This window comes from Ostrea edulis, chromosome 4 (genome assembly GCF_947568905.1).
Source record: "Ostrea edulis chromosome 4, xbOstEdul1.1, whole genome shotgun sequence".
Lineage (NCBI taxonomy): Eukaryota > Metazoa > Mollusca > Bivalvia > Ostreida > Ostreidae > Ostrea > Ostrea edulis.
The window spans coordinates 78,278,417-78,287,444 of record NC_079167.1 but is presented as its reverse complement, the minus strand read 5'-3'; the positions used below and the strand labels follow the sequence as shown (position 1 = coordinate 78,287,444).

At 35.3% G+C, this 9,028-nt stretch overlaps 1 protein-coding gene across 1 annotated transcript in view; it reads left to right on the top strand.

Annotated features, from left to right (window-relative positions):
• The window catches only part of LOC125679810 (multiple epidermal growth factor-like domains protein 10), a 19,669-nt gene extending 11,937 nt beyond the window's left edge, over nucleotides 1–7,732 (top strand). Inside the window, exons 9-14 of the mRNA XM_056163863.1 lie at nucleotides 101–238; nucleotides 320–451; nucleotides 3,762–3,899; nucleotides 5,916–6,047; nucleotides 7,334–7,448; nucleotides 7,530–7,732. The gene's annotated coding sequence lies outside the window, so the exon portion shown is untranslated. The remainder of the gene's footprint in view (nucleotides 1–100; nucleotides 239–319; nucleotides 452–3,761; nucleotides 3,900–5,915; nucleotides 6,048–7,333; nucleotides 7,449–7,529) is intronic.
• The last annotated feature ends 1,296 nt before the right edge of the window (nucleotides 7,733–9,028 follow it).

Genomic DNA, 9,028 nt, shown 5'->3' with positions numbered 1-9,028 from the left:
GATTGCTGTTCGATGTCCAAAATGCACTTTTTCATCTTGCAGGAAAAGCTCGAATCACAAATGAATAATCTTATATTGCTTCCCTCTAATGTTCTTCTAGAATGCTCAGTAAAAACGTACGGCAAAGGTTGTGGAAATCACTGCAGCAGTCATTGCAGATATATGACATGTAATCCAATCAATGGATCTTGTTTGGAGGGCTGTATTCCCGGTTACTTGGGAAGTTTCTGCAACAAACGTATGTAGCTTATAAAGCATAGTGACACTTATTGTTCATTTCTCATTAATTGCGAATATGTACACTGTGTATGTATTTAAGCATGTGACGAAGGAACATATGGACTCAACTGCGCCCAGAATTGTTCTCAGAACTGCGTCGGCTTTTGTGATTCTGTTGACGGATCCTGCACTTGTTCCTCTGGGTGGACAGGGTTCCCTACCTGTAATGAAAGTAAGTGTCTAATTTATATTTTCCAACGAATATTCTATTTTTGAAAATGCTCTATCTCTGTAGGATTATATCTCCCCTCTCTCAAGGGGAGACATATTGTTATGTCTCCCCTCTTTCAGGAGGAGACATATTGTTTTTGTACTTTTCATCCACCCGTCCGTCTGTCTGTCACAAAATCTTGTGAACGCTTCTCCTCCTATATAGCTTATCGTATAGACTTGAAACTTTGTACAATGCTTCATTGCCATTTGTAGATGTGCATATTGTCGGGACAGGAGGATCCAATTATTTTTCTAAAAGTTATAGCAGATCTAAGAGGGATGGATACTGTTAAAATAGCTTGTGATCACTTCTCCTCCTATATTACTTATCCGATTAACTTCAAAGTTTGTACAATTATCGGAACAGGAGGGGGGGGGGGTCCATTTGTTATCCTTAAAGTTCTGGTGGATATGAGGGGTGGGTGGTAAAATAGTTTATGAACACTTTTCCTACATGGAGCACTTCCAATTTGGGAGCAGGGGAAACATTTGTTTTTCATAAAAAACAATATCTAGCTAAATATTACGTTTGCAAGTCATGGTCGCAGAGTCAATGATGAGAACAACGACTTCCTGGGTCAAGCCTCAAGATCTTTGGAGTTTGTCATCACACGTCCTACACTACATTTCATTTTTCCCCTCAGGTACTAAGAATCACAATGTGTGTATCGATCAAAGTAGAATAGTTCTATTGACAATCATTTCGTCAAGTTACATGTACCACTTCAATTTGTAGACGTAAATGTTGTGTACAATTACTTCATGCAATCGTTTTTTACCAAATTATCAAGATTGTATTCTTTGAAGTATATCAAAGTTCCATAAGGTAATTAAACCATTCCAAATTCTGTCAATCGACTTAAAAATTATATTCTATTGTCGCGTTCTTAAGTTTTCCTTAAGTAAACACAACATGTGAGTCTCCTATTACTCTATGTTGAATGAAAACAACAGAATGAATTATGAAATGATACAATTTATTTAGCATACAAATATACATATAATGAAAACAAGTTGCAGCACTGGATCCTCCTGGAATGCCTTACGTGGATTACTTGTAATAAAACTTTCCCCCAACCCCCTAAGATAATGACCGATTATAAGATAAGTGTTGAAACATATTCTTGAAACATTATGTTGAAATAAATCGGGCATAAAATGCTGACGACCAAAGTTTAAAAACAACTATAAAAGTGTTGATTCAAATTCATAACGGACAACAGGTATACTTGAAATTGAATGTCAATAAAGTTATGCAATCAGTATGTATATGTTGACCATTAACTTTCAAAGTATAAAGTGATATTTACCCAACGATATTCCTCGACTCCTATCTCTCGGAGCGCCATACTATGGTCTGAAGTGGAAAGCTGCTTCCTTTTGAAGTGCTGAGACAACGTCTGTCCAAAATTTCCTAAGTCTCCGTATTTATTTACTTTGTGTACGTCACCCAGCTGTCAGATGACGTCATACATAATCGTATTTGGCGCCATACTTCAAGAACATTTAACAGGAAGTAGTTCCGATAATTCGGAAAACGCCCGATGAATACGGAATATCGTATCCGGCGTAAATATCGCGCCATAATTTAAGATAATTGATTACAATAATAATCATCAAACAAACTATGACTAAAGCTACATATACTTTAAGTATATTGTGAGGTAAGCTAATGGATTGTCAAACATATGTTCTATAACAATAGTTTGCTTCCTTTATACTTCGCGGCGTATGTATAACAGAGTAAATTCGGACTACACTTGGTTAATGTAGCGATTTCATATACGCAGTATAAAGAAAATCCCAATGATGAATATGAAATAAAAATATGATATCTGGTAACAATATCATGTATGTACTATATTAAATGCATGGCAAATACCATACTTTTTATTTATATAAAAGTTACAGAATCGTAGCATACTATTCAACTTTAATGTACATTATTGAATAAATTATAGTGTAATGAAAATTCCTTTGATTATGTAAATGAGGCAATCAGGGTCAATCAAAACCTTGTCAATGATTAGCTATTCCTTGTGTGTTGTACATTGTCTCAAACGTTTTGGAGACTAGTGTATGAGTCAGCAGTATTGAGCGGAGGTATAAATAGAAGGCGCTTCTGCGCATCTAAGTTAGTTTGCTGGTAGACGGAGAAGAGAGAAGATCGTATCTCACATCCAGAATTTAGGTAAGGTTTATTGTCTCGTATGCGGGACCTCAAATTACTGGGGGTGGACCATTTGAGACATTATTCCTTCAGAAGATAGCCCGGGAGCAAATGCTCAAATAAATAAAAGGGTTTAAACTTGTAGTTTGAAACAGCGTCTGAAACAGTGGTTTCAGACCAGAGGCTGAAACACGAGTGATTAAACTAGGCAAGGAATAGTTAGAGGAAAATCATATAATAAATCAATAAGGAAATAATCACAGTGTTTGATTCAAATTGATTTATTATCATTGTTTAGAACTATAGGTTAATGCAATCATTTAGAAACGTAGGAAACGTTTAAGAAAAATTATTATCCGTGGTTTGAACCCACCTTACACGTTACAATAGTAAATGTTGGCATTAACTTCATGACTGTTACATTTATTATGTCATTGAAAGTAAAAAAAAAAAACATTCTATATCAGTACATCAGATGAAATATCCTCATTTTCGAGTCAAAGTCGTTTTTTGTAGTGTTATAGCTTTAGTGGAGCTGGGATTGTAAATCACTAGTTATGCTAAATATACCAGATATATACAAAAACGTACGATACTATTTTGTAAGTGTCCATATGCAAAATTGTACAACTTTCATCGCTGAACGTTTGAAAAGGGGAAGTAACTCCTCTTGGATTTATCTGAATTACGTTATCCTACATTAAAATACCTGATGTTGAGCCCGGGTTCCGTTCGTGGTCCCGACGTCCCGTCAAACCATAGATTCATTGATTGATTGAATATTGTTTGACGTCCCTCTAGAGAATATTTCACTCATATGGAGACGTCACCAATGCCGGGGAATGACTGTAAATATTCCGATAAAATTGTACTTTACCAGAGTGTCCTGCAGAATCATACGGCCCTGATTGTGTGTATAACTGTAGTGGACAGTGTCGGAGCTACCGCCCCTGTAACAGGACAACAGAGATATGTGACGATGGCTGTAATGCAGGATATACCGGGGAACTACGTTTGACATAAATGTTTATTGTTATGTAGGAAAAGCTTGAGGGAGATATTTTTAATTTGAAATTGTTTCCCCTTAATGCTATTCTAGAATGCTCCATGGGAAGCTATGGCAAAGATTGTGGAAATCACTGCAGCAGTCATTGCAGAAATATGACATGTAATTCAATCTCTGGATCTTGTCTGGAGGGCTGTACATCCGGATACTTAGGAAGTTTCTGCAACAAGCGTATGTAGTCGTTTAAGAATAGTAATTTTACACTTATTATGGGCGTACAGCTATATACAACTTTTGTAATGGAGTTTCACACATATATAGACTTCGAATTCTATTTAATCCTGATCACAAGCACCAAGGACCTTCCATCCATAATCGACTGAATTATGAGACTGGCTAAATACAAAACAATGCGTCTTAAAATAAGTCAAAGTGAACGGAATTGGCCCCTACCTGAATAATTTTAATTCAATTTATTGATTCGCCAAACTTGTTGGCATATTTTGTATTGCTCATGAAAGGTGAATATAATGAACTTCGATCAATCTCATAACTCCTACAAGCAATACAAAATAGATAGTTGGGCAAACACGGACCCCTGGACACACCAGAGGTGGGATCAGGTGCCTAGGAGGAGTAAGGATCCCCTGTCGACCAGTCATATTCACCGTGAACCCTATATCTTGATCAAGTAAACGGAGCTCATAATATCTGAATATGAGATATATAATGAAGCTAAACTAAATACTTACAGTTCATATATGTAAATACAGGTATATATATTTGACATGTACATGTGACGTAAAATGCATGTATGTAATTTAGTATTGCATATAACATGCTCACTCCCCCTAGTCACCTTATTCCACCTCTGGTGTGTCCAGGGGTCCGTGTTTGCCCGACTATATATTTTGTATTGCTTATATGAGTTATGAGATTGATCACTGTTCGTTATATTCGCCTTTCATTAGTATAATCATAACACTTTACGTTTGCTCCACAAGTCAAAATTTTCATATAAAAATTCACATAACCTTCTAGCATGAACTGCATTGATAAGGTTGCATAGTAATTTACAATGTTTTCCCTTTGATATATCATCATTTGAGTTGTAGATGTTCAAAGGGTAATATTACTTTCTTATGTCTTTATTCATAAAGCAGTCATATAAAGAATGTAACTCATATTCAACAGAAGTTTTACAAAACTGAGAGAAACGGTCTGGAATATATGGTTTTGAATATATACCATTTTCAATTTCTAAAGGGTGGGCAGATATTCTTAACTTTTTAAAAGCATATTACCTTCACAATTGGAAATTTCAAATAGTCTTGTAATTCATAGTTCTTTTTAATTCTACTATAGAATAGTAATTTTGCACGTTTAAAGAATTGGATGTTTTGTAGTTGCATGTTAACTTTATCAATATAGTAATTCTTCAAGCTATCAATGTCCAATTTTGCAGCCAGAAGTATTGAATTTCTTGTGCTATTTTCATCATCATAGATTTTAGTACCACTTCATATATCAATATTTCGTGAAATATGAGACATAATGATATATATTAGAATACTAATTTCTATGCCAAGAACAGTGCATATATCCATAATCATATTCATGTATAACAATGTATCATTTACGTTGTTGACTCAGTGGTAAGGATTTGCCCCTTGAGACAGGGATATTGTCGTTTCGAACCCCGCTCGTGCTTTTGTTATGTCAAACATTAGTCGTAGAAATAAGTATTGAGTGTTCGTTCGCCAAACATTCGGCATTTAGAAGTGTGCACCGCGGGTCTATCGGATGAAAACTTTAAAATGGAGGTTCCGTGTTGCAACAGGCGTCAGTATGTTAAATAACCCAGTTTGTGAAGCCTAACTTTGAGTGAAGAATTCTCGAAGGGACATGATAAAAACAGACAAAACAAATCAAAAATCCTAAATAACTTTTGTAATGCACGGTACGTGTTTTCAATGTTTTTATTTATATATTGCTCAAACGCAACTACGCTATCAAAGAAAGTTCTAGATCTTAGTTTAAACATTAGCGAAATATATCAAATTGTTTCATACACTGGTGTTTTTTCCAAAATATGGTGGGCAAATCAAGCATTGCCATAAGTTTGATAACCCAGCGCAGAAATACAAATAGAAGACAAAACCTGTCAATGACGGATCAATAATATGCGTATAACGTAGTATCGCTCGTTTTCATAAACTAGAACTATCTGAATTTTATGTATTGAAGCATGTGACATAGGAAGATATGGAATAAACTGCTCCAAGAATTGTTCTCAGAACTGCTTCGGTAAATGTGATAATGTTGACGGATCCTACACACTTTCCTCTGGGTGTGCGGAGTCCCCTGACTGTAGTGAAAGTAAGTGTTGAACTCATATTTATAAACAATTAATTCATCTATGTAAAACTTACACGGTACCAATTTTGATGCACCAGATGCGCATTTCGACAAATTATGTGTCTTCAGTGATGCTAAAAACCGAAATGTTTCAAATTCGAAATCACAATGAAGTTTTAGAGCTATTATAGGGAAAAACAGTGTGCCAGTGCTATCTACTGAAACGACAAATATCAAGCTTGTTTAAAGCTCTCGTAAAGTCCTATTACCTATGTTTTTGAAATACAAATCATGACATCAATGCTGACTGGATCACGCCTTACAACTTTTAGACTATCTGCTTTAAACGTTTCGGCAATAACTATAACGCTTTAAGCCGCCTCCCTCCTTCGTGAACAAGCAATCACAATGGGAATAAAAGCAAATGTTCAAAATAGAATCATATTATACAAATATATAAGTTACATATTTACCTCGTCGACTTACCACTTGAATCCATAGAAATGAAATATCGTGTGGAATTACTCACACACAGTCGGGTGTACCAACAGTACATTACTAAATACAATTTTCATCTAATTGACAGGATAGGCTATTTTTAGCACACGTACCCGTATAAGTAATTCCAATATACCATATGTTTTTATTAACCATACCGTTGGCAGTTTTGGCTAACACGATACACAAGAGATTCATTCTGTTTTATTCAAAATATAATTAACGTCTAGAGGTATTTACAACTCTGAATTTCAAACATTATTCGATTTCTCTAAACTTTAATAACCTTTACGTTGAAAAAGACAAAAACTAAACTTGGAATATCATTTCCCCAAATCAAATTCCACTTGACGTGTTTTCCTTGGAAGGTTTGTATACTGTAGTAACGGTTTTACTCGCGATATCACCAATATTTAGTGATAACTGTTACTCTAATTTCATACCGAAGTTTATCATCGTTTATACATGTACCTTTTCAGATCACTGTTCGTTATCTTAGCCTTTCATCTTTCGAACCTAACTGAAACTGAACCTAGTCGACCAGTACTGTTTCACAGCTGTATTACCAGCGAAGTGACCTGCTGATCTCTATTAAATCTTTCTTACCTATTGTGGGTTACTTTGAGTTAGGAACCCCATATTTGTACAAAAAGTAATATTAAACATTTTCAAATAATTTTCTCCCCAAAAAGTCTAGAATCTGAATTGTTAAGGAAAGTATGTCTGTCTATCACAAACTGTAATATTTCATATGTTCTAGTGATCAGAAGCAATACTAAATTTAAAACTTAAATATTGTTTACTTTCAGAGGCACCTATTGTCAGTAATGACGAGTATAGTACCCCGGATGCATACATCACAGCCTTGTCTATCTCACTGGTTATCAACTTTAGCCTGTTCGTTGTCATTCTTATATTATTGAGGTAAATATGTTTGTGGGTTATGGATATTCTGCATGATTCCATAAAGCCTTTGTAATTCATATCAATTCTACTATATTTTAGGCTACTCTATAACAGGAAACAAGAGATGCGTTCGTCTGACTATGTTACTAGTGCCGAAATATCACCGCCATTACAAGTCAGCAATAACGATGTACACCAGTATCAGGAACTCAACATTCCCAATGATAGTTCATATCAGAATCTCTCATTAAGAGATCGTTCATAAAATGCTTTTTGAATTAAACTGATTCTTCTCGTTTTCATGATGATGATTTTTATTGATGAAACGTAAAAATAACGTACAGTGATCAATTTCATAACTCATATAAGCAATACAAAATAGATAGATAGGCAAACACGGACCCCTAGATATACCAGAAGTGGGATCAGGTGCCTAGGAGGAGTAATCATCCTCTGAAGACCGGTCACACCCTCAAGAAACATATCTCTTGATCAGGCGAACGGAGTTATTCGCAGTCAAAATCAGTGTACCAAGAACTGTCTAGCAATTGGTATCAAACATGTCAGACAGCATTTGACCCAATGATAGGATGTATTGGCAAACCAGATCGTTATAATGACCATAGAATGTGCGAAATGCTGACTTTAATCGAGACTGTTGAAACCCCTGTACCAACAACTTGTTTGTCAATAGCTTGCCTCGATTTGAAACTAACCATACACAGAACAAGGTCTTGCGTATCGAATCAGTTGAGAGATATAAACACCATATGCATGTGATAATGGAATATTGCTACATAAATATGGGAAGTTGGCGATGGAGAAGCTGAAATCATCCCGTTTGTCATGAAGTTAAGGTGTTAGTTTGCCGTTAATGTCTACTTTCAATGAAACATCTATGTTTGACGGAGAAGTGGATGACTCTTTGTTGTCTTTTATTTCGAGTATACAAGGATATATCGAGTCGACATATCAATGAAAGTTATTATCATTAATAGATAAAACGTCGTCGATACATTTGAATGTTGAATTGAAGGCAACAACAAGAGATTTTTCTTCTCATGTAGAAGTTTATTGATAAATTCTGCTTCTTATGAATATAAAAACATGTCAGCATAAATGAGCACAATAATCAAGATAACCATACGTAAATCCTTGATGCATAAAAGATGGAAACAAATATAACTTCAAACAATTTATTGATAAAGTGCAACATTTAGCGGCGAGAGTTTGACACAATCCATTTAAAATTCAAATCTACCCCAGCGGCCAACCCAGGAAATCGCTAAACACCCAGGGATTACCTCCCTTTGACATTGGCACATAGTGAACTTCCCATGATTACATTGTATGTAGCAATATTCCATTATCACCTGCATATGGTGTTTATATATCTCAATATATTCGATATGAAAGAGCTTGTTCTGCGTATAATCAGTTTTTAAATCGAGACAAGCTACTGACAAACAAATCGATGGTACAGGGGTTTCAACTGTCTCGTTTAAAGTAAGTATTTCGCAACTTCTATGGTCGTTATAACGATCTAGTTTTCCAATACAACCTATCATTGGGTGAAATGCTGTCTGACGTGTTTCATA